The sequence below is a fragment of the Rhododendron vialii genome, chromosome 12a (assembly GCF_030253575.1).
Source record: "Rhododendron vialii isolate Sample 1 chromosome 12a, ASM3025357v1".
NCBI lineage: Eukaryota > Viridiplantae > Streptophyta > Magnoliopsida > Ericales > Ericaceae > Rhododendron > Rhododendron vialii.
In genome coordinates this window covers 9,122,347-9,136,945 of record NC_080568.1, presented here as the reverse complement: position 1 = coordinate 9,136,945, position 14,599 = coordinate 9,122,347, and the positions used below count along the sequence as shown (strand labels likewise).

Genomic DNA, 14,599 nt, shown 5'->3' with positions numbered 1-14,599 from the left:
GCCATCGTTTTTGTTCTCTTGCCCAGAGCTCACCAGCACTTGGTGTTTTAGAGAGTAACCTAGCAAATCTGTCTTGCCAGTGGTTGCTCTCTTGTTGCGATATCCATCGGAGTCTTGTTACCTGTGATTTAGAGCTCTGCCATCCCGAGGCGGCTGAGTGTTTTGATCGCTAACCTCACTGGAGAGAGTGTTTACTCAAGTTTAGGATTTTGACGCTAGCTCGTCTCTTTTTCATGAATGCAATTCTTTGCTTCCGAGAAAAGAAAAGAAAAAAACACAAGATTGGCCTTTGAAGGTGGGAAAAATGGGTATGGAAATAACTACTGGTAGAAGTAGTGCTAAAATGGAGGCATTGTTTGCCAACGACGACATTTCACTAGGCTGACCGGCATAAGTCCTGGTAAAGAGAATAACAGCTCTCTTTCAACAGAAATCAGAAATGTTAGCTAGAGGTTAAAAATAAAAAACCATAATTTACCAACACTAATGTGATTAAATATATCATACACCGCCAATACATACCAAAATTTATGCCCCCCAAAATATTACAAGATCGCAAAAGCACTAGTTAGTATTCTAACTTTACCAAACACAAAAGGCACCAACTCCACGACTACCAACAGAAGGAACAAAATGAACAATGATGAATAGTCTTCCCCACGGGACTCCCTTCAAAAGCATTGAGAACTGCATGCCCATTGCAACCATGACTCTAGATGCATTCTCCTCCCACTTTCTTTTTGCCACCCAAGTTCTTATCCCTGAACCAGGAATATTCTATTAGAACTAAAGATACTACAGTGCAATCAATAAGCAAATTGAGAGGGAAAAAGAGACGTATGTGTACATACATATTGTGGGTCAGCATTAAGTCAGAAGTTAACTGTGCCGAGAGAGAGAGAGAGAGAGAGAGAGAGAGAGAGAGAGAGAGAGAGGTTTTGTGGAAAAAAATGAATATTTTTAAATTCTAATCTTGAGCATATATACACATCTACTGAAAGATAAGAAGAATACAATTTGATGTTGTCATGATAATCTTGAACACATGTACACATCTACTGAAAGATAAGAAGAATATTAAAAGGTTGGTGTTTTCCAAGTAAAAGTACAGTTAGAAGGACTAGGATTCCTGCTAAGTAAAGCATCAACACTATTTCAAAAAGACCACAACCTATGTTACATGGATCCTTCATTTTGGCCAAGTACCTGTGTCAATGTGTCCAACACCCGTATCCTCTAATTGTTAAGATACTTACAGAAAAGGAATATCAAAGTAGATAGAAAAGCAATATTTCGAGTATTTCATGTAGACAAGAAATAGGGAAATAGCAAAAACATAATTTTCTTCACCCTTTCTTGTTTAAATACATTTGTAAACATAGTTTATGGTACATAATCTGAGAAAATTATGTAATATATAATACAAACAAGAGTTCAAGATGTGCCCCGTACCTGTACCCAAGTTGGGGACACATATCCACGTATCCTAAGATTTAAATTTAGAAAGGTCCGACGCTTAAACTTGCACCCGTACCCGAGTTCATGCAACATAGACCACAACTACTTGGCAGCTAAGCTATTTAATGATTCAAAGTTCTTAGGCTCTCTAGTAGCTAGCATCTGAACCTCAGGTGTTTCCACCAAGAAAAAACTTGAAGAATTTTTTTTGTTGTTCAAAAGTTGTTAGTTGTTTCCGGTAGTGAATAAGTTGGTGAGAAATGTCAAGATGTTTCCACTAGAGAATAAGTTGTTGATGGGTATGTGAGTGAAAAAGTCATTGATAAAGAAGTTGTTGCTAACAACATTTTTGTTAGTGTGAACGAGATGGTAAAATGTTGTACCTTGTTTATTAGTGTGAACGACTTGCTAAAACTTGTGATACATACAAGGTTTCAGTACCCTAGGAATTCTGTTTTCAGCATTATAAACCATAATTTCAGTTTCTAAATCATCTTTGTAGTACTAAAGTGCAGTACCAGCATTCAAGGATGCAAGTTTTAGCTCAAAGTTGGACAATACAATAAGAAAAGACGAAGGGGAAATTCAGAATCATCATACCAAAAGGTAATCCAACACCTAAACATTTGATACGGCGCCAGTCCACTGTCCCTGGGAAGCTCCCTATTCATGTACTTCTTCAATAAATCAAGAAGTTGTGGTTTGCAGAGTCTGTCAAAGAGATCAAATTGAATGCCTCCGTCTGCAACTACTTGATTAATATGGGTTTTATCCCATTCCCGGACACTTCTTGGCGACAATTCTTCAATACAATTTACATATTCCGCCATTGATCTATATAAAAACAAATAATATACATTATGGTACACATGTTCTTTTGAATAAAAATAAAAAATAAAAAACTAAAGGAAAAGAGCAAACTCCAACACTAGCAGAGCCCTAATCTCCAATATGCCAAAATTGTTTTTTGGGACTTCAAAATGTTTATAACTTAAATATACAAATCTTGTTGGATAATTATAAGTTGAGGTTGGTTGGTTGTGATTCAAAGCTCACAACAATCAGTTTGCTTGTAGTGGGATTCAAGAATCAAGTACCTCTAATTGTTGAAATTTAATTGGATGGTACTGAAAGTAATCGAAATGAAACTTGATAAAAATTTAACATGAAAATAAGATGAAACTGAATTGACTCTTCATATTAGAACCCGATACTTGTACCCGAGTTTATGTAACAGACATTTTCTTGGATCTACGACATTCATAAGAATTAAATTAACACGATTCAGGTGGCAGTAACACTTACCGAATTAAATTACCATCGGCGTGCATCTTATATTATACCGAGAAATCACGATCGAACGGTACTGGACTCCAGCGATAGCAAATCTGGGCCTTTGATTTAATGTAATAACCAAAGGCTTATACTACCTCCGTCCCGGTTTGTTTGTTCCCTTTTTGACTTTTTGAGAGCGTTTGACCTCTCAAAGAATTGGCTATAATTTTCAATTCGTAATGTTTTTAATATGCAATATGGATCTTGTTTGATAGATCTCAATTAGTTTTATTATACAAAATCTTCAAAATCATAAAAAACATTATAAATTGTAAGATATAAGTATATTTTTGAAAGACACGTATTTCGACAATTGGACAAACAAATTGGGACGGAGGGAGTATCTCACTGCACCCAAAACACCACAATGTCTGACAACCGTGTGATTACTCTTTTGGTTCAAATATTTGATTCATCTATCAATATAAAACATGATATCATGTTTTTGGGGAAATAAGAGCAGCTTATGTGATACCTCTTATTCCAACTTCAACTTCATCGAATCACTCGTCATCTATATTATCTGCTCACTCAAAGTGTCCTCATCTTATGGCTGAATGGGCTGTGGTTTAGTGGGCTTTGGCTGAATGGGCTGTGGTTGAGCACATTGTGGCTGAACAGTCTGTGGTTGAGCGGGCTGTGGCTGAGATCGTTAAGTACTACAGGCCTGGTAAGGCTAGGAAGCACTAGCAGAAGGTGCAAGCTGTGAAGATTCGTGTGACAGCTAAGGATGTGAAGCACCATGTTGTTGGGAAGGGTGTGAAGCTCTATGTGAGTGGGTAGGCTGTGAAGCGCTATGTTGATGGGAATGTTGTGAACTGATGCATGACGGAGTATCTCGTGAAACATTCTGTGATCTATTTGGCTGAGAAGCAACCTCCATGTCGAAAGTGCGTATCATTTCTTTCTTGTGTCTGCAAGAACAAGTACTTTCCAGAAAAAGGAGAGTAATCAGCTTAGTGGCAGTGCATAGGTGGAAACATATATAGGATTCATAGTTAAAAGACGACAAGCACACTAGGACTTTCAATGTATGTGATGCCTTGCATATATCACAGAAATTTGGTAACTTTCCATTAGTCTTGTCTGCCAAACATATTCAAATAACCATTAGTTTTAAAGGACATAATGCATACCGATCGGATGGAATTATACTTCAAATTATGTCAACCAGGACATCTACAAACACCAAAAATATATGTGTGTGTGTGTGTGTATAGAGGATATCTAACTAGATAGAAGTTTTTAGCTCTAAAAACACGTTTTCAGCGACTTACAGACAGCTCATTTCCAGCAACTATCTTGCATACATGGATGGGGAATATAAACATGTGCATTGTTGCCCATATAAGGATGTGATCGTATTTAAATGGTCTTAACAAGAGCTGAATCTGCAGGCATCACTTGAATATTTTAGACTCTTGACTATTTTAGACTTGATGTTGCTGATCATTCTAGGCTGCAGTTTATTATTTGCACGTTGTTGATCATCCTGAATGCTAAAACTCTGGTTTATTAGAGTACCTTTTAAAATATTACTATCAATGTTTTAGGTTCGTGTATTGAACCATGAAAATTCCATCAAATATTGCTATTCCATCAAAAAAGCAAATATTGCTGCAATTACAAACATAATGCACAAAAAGTTTCACCTCAATGGTGATCGCAATAGGAAAGGATCGAGAACCCAAAGTGTAACCATCTACTTCAGTATTTCTATTTTTTTTGGTATTTGTAAAGGTTTTGCGATTCTATTTCATTAATCATTTTTTAGACAGTTTAGGGGGATTGAAACTGTAAAAAGTTTGCAGGGTTCCCTCTAGAAATTTCCTAGTCACGCTAACCAGTACGATAATACATAATCACCTTGCTTGTCAGTTTGGCTTGCATCCTCTCCTTGAGAAAAAGTATCATCCCCTCGAGAAGACGATGCCTCGACTGAAGTCTCCCCACCATTTTCTAACAGTTCCACAACTTCCTTTGATTCATTGAACAAGATTAACAAAGTTAGTACGTCAATCCCCATTTAACCTAAAACATTTTTCTTGCGGGCCTAAAGAGAAGAACTAGTTAGAAATTAACGTAGAATTGGAAATGTAACTCATACTATTTGATTAACCTCCCAATCTGGATTGTTGAAAAAACATATTCGCTGTGTTTGGTTCACAATTTTGATTGAAATTTTTGAGTTAAAATGTAAAAATATGTGATTGGATGAGTTATTTCAAAAATAAGTGGGACTCCTGACTAAGACTTACCAGAAAAGAAAAAAAGAGAAAGGGACGGTTAAAAACCCAGTTGGCAAGTTGGAAAAAAGTCTATCCCGTTCCTCTCTCTCTTTAATTACTCCCAACTCATCTCTCTCTCGGAAATTCATCCCAACCACTCATCTCTCTCTTGAAACTTCATCCCAACCGTTCAAAGTTTTCGAATAACAGGTGAAAAGTTGGGGGAAGGACAAAGGAGGGTGGGAGTGGTGGGGGCCCATTTTACTATCAGATTTTAAAGTCAAAAGAGGTAGTCTTTGCCGGCCTTGGAAAACTCTTTTCGGCCCCACATCTTTTTGGCATTCAAAAACAACTTTATGAAATAAAAACTCCAAATGGGGAACCGAACACAGTGATTATAAACTTCCATCCATTCATGTTTGTCCCTGAAAACATATCATAAACTTCCATCCATTCATGCTTGTCCCTGGAAAAGGATGCCAACAATCAATAATAACCAAATGCTTCTTACTAGATGCTGTTGCTTATGGACTAAATTCAGTTTGGAGTTTTTTAAAGGGCTTATGAACAACTGTTATTGGTTTGGGGTTTCATTCATCTATATCATCCCCTAAGCATGAATATATACATTAGGGGCCTGTTAGGATGCCGGCTTACCAAGGGATGTTAACAATACCCCTGTTTTATACCTGGTCCCACGGCCTAAGCCCTGGTTTGGGTCGCTCCTTTCGTTGGGTATTATTTTTCCCCGTTCTCCTGTGCAACCGGCAAGAAGGGGATTTGGGGGTCTTCCCTATGGGTAAGGTTTGAGGTATCCATATTTAATCCCCCCTAATACCCCTCAAAAATTGACGATATCACCCCTCCTTATCCCCCTTCCCCAGCCCCAGCTACCGCCATTTCTGTCGCTACCCTACTTTTTGTTTCGTTTGAAGAGAGAAAAGGGTTTTGTGGCGATTTGGACCAGTTGAACCGATTTGAGCTTGATTCTGTTAGGTATGGATTCGAATTAGTTGTACGTTCTGTTTTCTACAGTTTTCGAGTCCATGTATGCATGGGTGTTTGTTGTTGCTTCGATTTTGGTTTGTAACTCCATGGATTTGTGGATTATTTACTCCCATGGAGTCGATTGATGCAACTAATATGTGGGTTTTATTGTGGCTTCGATTTGCAGTAAATTGTTTTGGGGTTTTACTGTAGATTGGATTTGGGTTTGTAACCTCCATGGACTTGATTGTTTGAGTGATTTGGGGGTATTTTACTCCCATGGAGTCGACTGTGCAACTGATTTGTGTGTGGTAGAGATGAATCCAAAACGTAACCCTAAACCACGACTTAGAATCTTACTAGGGCAATGATGAATCAATTCAAGTAATTAATGGACAAACCTTGGCGGGGTATCATAAGTTGCAGCCATGAGTACCCTTTATGATTCCATAAATATTGACGGAGCCCAATCTAGTTCTCTTTGTAGTAGGTTTTCATTTGTGGGATTAGCATGCTGTTTTTGGGTTTGGGTGGCTATTTCCTATACTTTCTTGGGTTGGGGGTGGCTGTGTTTTCAGTTTGGAGTTATGTGTAAATAGTTGTAGTTCATATTTAATCGATGAAACCCTTGTTAGCGTTTTTAGGATGCCAAGATTAAACAGAAAACAAATGAGGAGGAGAAGAGCAAGAGGCAGTCATAGCATTACACGCCTTTATTACTAATGCGATGGACATGTTTCGCCTCTACCTCTTTATCATGTCCACGTCACACCAACAACCTCGTCCCGAGTTGTCTCCGAATCCAAACTTTTACCAAGACACATATAAATAATATAAACAGACTTGTAAGGGGTAATGACGTTGACTGCCACGACTAGTTGAGGGTGAATAGGCATACTTTTTTGAGATTGTAATGTTTAGTCCAAGGTGTTGGGTTAGGGGACTCACGAAACGTATGTTTGGAGGAGAGAGTAGCAATATTCTTGTGGATCCTCAGTCACCATATAAAGCAGAGTCGTACGAAATATGAGTTTCGGAGAGCTACTGAGACTGTAAGTAGGCATTTTAATGTTGTACTCCAAGTTGTCTTACGCCTTTACAACATGCTCCTAGCAAGGCCTGAGCCTGTAGCTCCTAACTACCATGACAGTGGATGGAGTTGGTTTCAAGTACACTCATGCTCAATTATTCGACTCTTTCCATTTTAAATATTCCCTCTAGTCGCCCATATTTACTTTAATTTTAATACTCTTCCCAACAATTGTTAGAATTGTCTTGGGGTATTGGATGGGACCAATGTGCCAGTTAATCCCCCAACTGCTGACAAGCCATGTTATAGGTCAAGGAATGGTGAGATTGCCACAAATGTTTTAGGTGTTTGTACTCGAGACCTAAAATTTGTCTCTATCTTGTCTGGTTGGGAAAGGTCGGACACTGACTCTAAGATCCTTCATAACACCATTGAATTGAAAGACCTGATGGTATCATAGTCGCCCATGGTATGTTTCATATCCTAAGATAATGCTTCCTTTCGCTCCACTACAATTAACAACCCATATTATTGTGTGTCCGTAGTGAATGTGTTAACTCCCATTGGTTACAGGACATTATTAACTTGTCGATACTAGTTACAAAATTTTTTACTAAATGAGACAAAATCGTAAAAATTTTACTTACTCAGACGAAGTCATTCCAAACTTCATCTTCTGCCACCAATCTGTTTTCATTTGCATTCCACCCAAACCCAAAATGGTGAAGCATAGATGCAAGATGCCAATAATCCCTCTTCCATGTTTTCATCTTGCCAACGATATGATTTCCTTTGATACCAACTTGGGGAAATGAAGCTCACATCTGGTTTTCAAGAACTTCCAAGTAGCCAGGATGCCACCCACCGCTCTCGGCTTGCCAAATCCCTTGATCTACAAGGGTCGTAACGTTTGTTAGTAATGTTTGTTCTTCCACCTGGGTCCAAGTTCGGCGTGCCATCAAAGAGGTTGACAAACAAAATTAAAAACTAGTTCTTTGAATGAAGATGAAATGTGATATGAGAAGAAGAGTAACTTCCACAATTTATAAGAAAAAAGTTGACCAAACTAAATAGTTAGACATACAAATAATATTGTTGTGCACATGAGAATTGACCTAACTAGTTTGATGGACACATTTCCAACTACCAAACAATGTACAATTTTAAAATAAAAAAATGAATTTTATAAAAAAAATATTTTGTTTACTAATAATACTAAATTCGTTAATTTGTTTGTAAAAATAAATATTACGGCTTAAATTGTGAAAGAATAATTAAATTTACAATTATATATAAAACGTAATACATAATTAATTTAGGGACTACACAAGGGCAAAAGGGTCATTTGATAGCTTTTTACATCATCCACCCTTCCATATACCTCCAATTTATCCTCCATCCAAACCAAGTACTATTTTATACCCCATTTCTAACACCTCATCCAAACCAAGTACTATTTAATATTCTCTCTATAAACATCACATCAATGTGGGTCATCTCTTATCAACTAATATCCCATATTATCTTATTCCCCTTATTAACTAATACCCCAAATCCTTATCCCGCATCCAAACGGACCCTAGACTTCTTAGATACCATAGTCAAGTACAACAGACACACCCGATTCTATCAAAAGCACCCTTACATATATATATACATTAAAAACACCAATGAGTCCTTACAAACCGGAGTCCATGTATAAGCATAGATGCTGATAACTCCTTAAAGAGAGAAATACCATTGGCAAAGCTAATTTTAGCATCAAACGTTTGACATAAGTTGAGGTTGGTTGGTTGTTTTTTGGGACTTCAAAATGTTTCTAAATTAAAATTACAATTCTTGTTGGATAATTATAAGTTGAGGTTGGTTGGTCGTGATTCAAAGCTCACAACAACTGGTTTGCTCATAGTGGGCTTCAAGAATTAGTACCTCTCATTGTTGAAATTTAATTTATTTGTATTGAAAAGTAATCGACATGAAACTTCTTCTACTCCTCAACGACCTTGGCCTTCTTTTTCTTTTGTGACTCGTTGGCATTCTTTTCAAACTCTGGCACGAGGCGTGTAGCAGAGGTGGATTTCTTGGGCTTGGCAGCAACGGACTTGGTGATATCAGAGGCGGTCGGAGAGCCCCCAAATGGGTCTCCGAATCGGATCCAACTGGGGTGTTGGGGTTTTGCTGGAGTGATGACATGAAAACAAGATGAAATTGAATTGACTCTTCAAATTACAAAGCGGATACTTGTACGTAACAGAATCAAATTAATTCAAACGGCAGTAACATACCGCGCATCTTATTATACGGAGAAATCACGGTCGAACGGTACTGGATTCCAGCGATAGCAAATCTGGGCCCTTGATAGACTGCAATAACCAAAGGCTAATATCTCACTGCAACCAAAAAACCACCACACGGCTTATTGAACATCCATCTGCAATCTTATGACAACAGATTCCATATATCAATACTACTACTTGTGGCCAAATCAAAACGATTAAATGGGTTTTCTGGAGTCTTGACTAAAGTTGGATTTAGCTTAAGAGAGAGAAAAAGAACGGTACCTTTTCCAGGCGATTCTGATGAGTACATAATCTCCATCTTTCAAACGGAAGTTCGATAACATCAAGGCGGCGGGGAGAGAGAGAGAGAGAGAGAGTGAGCGTGTGTGTTTTAGGGTTTCTGATGGCTGTTGACGCTTACCCCATATATAGCCGAGAATCTAGATTGCCCACGAAAAAAAAAATTATATATACTTATTGTGGGTGGAGCTCACGACGTTGCATCCTTGTAAAAAAAAAAAAATCTAAAACTTCTTTCGGTAATTTTATTTTTTGTATTTTGTTTTTTATCGTAATTTTTTATGATTGATCATTCGTCTCAACGAGAAGAATTAGTAGAGCATAAAAAATATCGACCGATATTGAAGAACATTTATATAAACAATACTTTAGACAAAAATAAAAGGAAAATTCTAAAATCAGCTCAATGGGCTGACAATAATAAATGTGTGAATGCGTATTAAGGGTATAAAAAATATACAAAAATACATTTTTTCTTGTCTTCTAAAGTGCTTATCGTCAGCTCAGTGGGCTTACAATAGCAAGACTGAAAATAAAAAAAGATAAACTCCTCTCGTCGAGATGGATGATTAGTCTAAAAAATACCCCGCAAATCTAACAAAAATTTAAAAAGACTAACAAAACACACAAAACAAATGAAAGAAGTTTTATAAAATGCGACCTCAATTACTCCCATGAGCTTCCATTTTGTTTGGTTCACCCTACCTGATGGAATTTATTCTAATCTAATAATAACAGAGGGAGAAGTGTCTTTTGGTGTGCAGAATTTTTAAAGTTTCGTCACAAAATTGTTTTTAAAATTTTCTCAAAATAATATTTTAAGCTGCTTTTAATTTATCATTAAATTACTAGTATGAGCAAAATAGTAATCGAATAAAAACCTCTCCATTAAAACCAACAAATCACTACTCCCCCGTCCACAACTTTTCTCACACTCGTAGTGTTTGCTATTCCTTTATCGAAATTACTGAACTTGTTTTCGAAAAAGTTGACTGGTATGCAATGCTAGAATTTAATGACAGTATTTTTATCCAATAAGTCCAATTTTGTTTCATTCGTTTCACAATCTACAGCGTATGAATGTCTAAAAAATAGTTGAGTAGTTTTTGAAAGAAATTTATTTTTTAATTTCTCGTTCAATTCTAGAGCGCCTGGGGGAGTATGCTTAGGTAAATTACACTAATATCCCTTAGAGTTTGCCTCGATGACAATAGTATCTTTAACCTTCTGGAAATGACAATAGTATCTTTAACCTTCTGGAAATGACTTTCGCCTCCCTTGATGACGCGTCGGACGAAATGGCCATCACCATATACACTAGGGGCCAGTTTGGAGGTGGGAGAAAGGTTCGGCAGGGATAAGATAAGAAAGTAAGGCTCTTTTTTGGTGTTCGGTTCGCATTCTCCGCCCCATGGTTAGCTTAGTCAAGTGTGAGGAATTACCGGTATGCACCCAAAAACTCTCCATATCTTTTCTGTATTCTCATTACAAGAATCATACAAGGGCAACTAAAATAATTTCTCACATTGGCCGGCTAAATTGGTAAAAAATAAGCTAGGCCAATTGCACTTTTGAGCATTTGCAGTTTAATTTCAACGTGTTCTGAGGGGATTTAGATTGATGGTTTTGGTTCGGTTATTGTATTGCTTCCAGTGCCCGTTGTGGTCGCAAGGACTTGCCGGCTTTTCATGGTGCCGACTCGTTTTCGTGCTCAGAGTCTCCTGCATGTCAGCGGGTACTCGCTTTGGAGCGATCCATGAGCTCTGGTTATTGGGGGCTCACCAGCATTTACAACACCGTCGTTTTCGTTCTCTTGCCCAGAGCTCACCAGCACTTGGTGTTTTGGAGAGTAACCTTGCAGATCTGTCTTGCCAGTGGTTGCTCTCTCATTGCAATATCCATCGGAGTCTTGTTACCTATGATTTGAATCTCTGCCATCCCGAGGCGGCTAAGTGTTTTGATTGCTAACCCCACTTTACCTATCCTTGCTGACAGTGTGGAGAGAGTGTTTACTTGGGTTTAGTATTTTGACGCTAGCTCGACTCTTTTTCATGAATGCAATTCTTTGCTTCCAAGAAAAGAGAAGAAAAAAACACAACATTGGCCTTTGAAGGTGGGAAAAATGGGTATGGAAATAAGTTGCTCGCGGTCCAGTTCGGTTCGGATTTTTAGGAATCCAAGGACCGAACTGCTAGTCACGGTTTTTACAAAATGAAATTCGTAACCGGACCAAAAGTCCCACGGTCCAGTTCTAATCCGATCCGTGACTCACGGATCGGTTACGATTTTGTCCACGGATTTTAGCAAAAATAAAGATCAAGCATATATCCCACAATAAAAGGGAAGAAGGTTACATTCAGAATTAAGTTTATTACCACCAGAAAATACTTGTTACATAAACTACCAAAGACTTACTTCAGAAATCAAATTCAAAAGAATCTAGAACTCTAGTAGGATTGTATCATTATAGTACATTACATAACATAAAAGAACCGAAAAAGAAACGAACTACTGAAACTCAACTAGGGTTACCTGTAATTTATACAAAAAAATTACGATTTACTCCCTATATTTTATGTACATCTACAGTATACCATTATTAAGATAAAATACTAAAATTGGTGGATAAAAGTGTTAACATTACTAACAATTTATTATATAAATACACACACACACACACACACACACACACATATATATATATATATATATATATATATATCTCACGGTCCGGTTCAGTTAATCCACGGTTTCGTAATGAAAATCCATGGACCGAACCGCGAGTCACGGTTTTCTAAGTTTTCAATCCGTGTCCAGACCATTAATCCACAGACAAAATCCAAAAGGTACGGATCGGTTCGGTCCGGACCGGTTTCACGGTTCACCGGATTTTTTGAGCAGCCCTAGAAATAACTTCTGGCAGAAGTAGTGCTAAAATGGAGGCATTGTTTGCCAACGACGACATGTCACTAGGCTGACCGGCGCAAGTCCTGGTAAAGAGAATAACAGCTCTCTTTCAACAGAAATCAGAAATGTTAGCTAGAGGTTAAAAATAAAAAACCATAATTTACCAACACTAATGTGTGATTAAATATATCATACACCGTCAATACATACCCAAATTTATGCCCCACAACAAATTACAAGATCGCAAAAGCACTAGTTAGTATTCTAACCTTACCAAACACAAAAGGCAGCAACTCCGACTACCAACAGAAGGAACAAAATGAACAATGACGAATAGTCTTCCCTAGCATTGAGAACTGCATGCCCGTTGCAACCATAACTCTAGATGCATTCTCCTCCCACATTCTTTTTACCACCCAACTTCTTATCCCTGAATCAGGAATATCTATTTCTATTAGAACTAAAGATACTACAGTGCAATCAACAAGCACATTGAGAGGGAAAAAGAGACTTATGTGTACATATATACTTCGAAATAGAATGGAAGGTGAGCTTCCATATTTGTCCATTCAGTGGTTCAATGTCAACCTATGTCACCGTGGAATGGTAGAAATGTAGCGAGTTGTAATCAAATGATCCAAAGTGATCCGCCAAGCTTTCCTAAGAAATCAAATGTAATCAACTAAAAATCCTAGATGGGACGGAGTTTTGGCAAGAGAAGATGTTAAAAGATTGGTTACTATGCTCCTAGAAAAGTGTCACATAAAGTTTTGGGAAATGATCTTTATTGTACTCGATTTTATTGCTTGAAAGAAATACTACTGTAATTTGCACTCAATAGAACTTATAGAAGCCTACACTATCGTACCACCATTTAGGAGAGGTGGCATACTGCATTCCAGTCCCTGTTTCTTGTACCAGAACGATCCATGTTCCAAGTAACATAGGGTTCAATAGAGAGCAACTACTACTATTTTTCTTCCTATTTTAGTGGCGAGCTGAAGGGTGTTTTCCAAGAAAAAAAGGTGCGTGAGGCAAAGAGATCCCATCTACCCCAACTCATTTCTGCAAGTAATGGAGGTATTCTCAGCCTGTTGCAGCACAAGATTGATCAGGGAGATTCACTTACCACCTAAGATCAAAAAGCTAAGGTTATCTCATCTCATCTTTGCAGATGATCTGTTTATTTTGTGGGGCTGACTCCCTCTCTTAGTTGAGACTCTTGAGTTTCAGTCCTATTCTGGCTCCAGCTCAATGCCGATAAAAGCTCAGCATTCAATGCTGTGGTAAACCCAGTAACTCAGCAGGCTCTTAGGTATTTGTCCCCTATTCCTGAGGCTGGTTTGCCTCTCAAATACCTTGGAGATCCTCTCGGTAACCTCAAGATTAAACATGGTGATTGCATTCTCTTGAAAGACAAAATGCTAAGCAGAATAAAGTCTTGGGCCAATAAGCTTCTATCCAATTGCGGGAAAGTTCAGCTAATAAGCTTGGTCGTTCAGCGTCCAGGTGTAACGGAGCTCGATCTTCACATTTGTCACAAGATATTGAAGGAGATTGATGGAATTCTTTAGAGCTTTTCTTGGGAAAGGGGCAGATTTGAGGTCCACTGGTGCAAAAGTTAGTTGGAATTCAGTTCACACTCCAAGAAAGGAAGCTTGGGCTTCAAGCTCTTGACCGATTGGAAACAGGGTTGCTATAACTATACTTGTTTGGGCAGTGTGCAAGAAAGCTGACATTGTGGGTGAAATGGGTTCATACCTAAATCAATTAAAAAGCATAGTTTCTGGCACCCGTAGCTATCCCCAAATTCTTCTAATTCTTCTTTAAAACCCATGCGGCCGGTGTTCCACCTTAGGATACTTTGGCAACCAATCATTACCTGGGCTTGTTCGTTTGGGGGCTTTAAAACCCCTGCGACCGGTGTTCCACCTAAGTGATGTCATGTTTATCCCCGTAAGGAGGGCAATGTTCACCCTCTTTTAAAAAAGGTGAACAAAACTCAGCTCGAGGAGGGGGTGCATCCACATGCACACATATATCTATTTTGGGCAAAGTACAGATTTCCTCCCTGA

The 14,599-nt window shown here is 38.1% G+C and overlaps 1 protein-coding gene across 9 annotated transcripts in view; it reads right to left on the bottom strand.

Moving 5' to 3' along the window:
* Positions 1 to 453: 453 nt before the first annotated feature.
* LOC131310505 (zinc finger BED domain-containing protein RICESLEEPER 2-like) overlaps positions 454 to 14,599 on the bottom strand; it is a 28,057-nt gene continuing 13,911 nt past the window's right edge. For 6 of the 9 annotated variants that reach the window (XR_009195236.1, XR_009195231.1, XR_009195234.1 and 3 more), the window contains one exon: positions 12,640 to 12,954. The gene's annotated coding sequence lies outside the window, so the exon portion shown is untranslated. The other 3 variants (XR_009195239.1, XR_009195232.1, XR_009195230.1) reach the window with 3 other exon arrangements.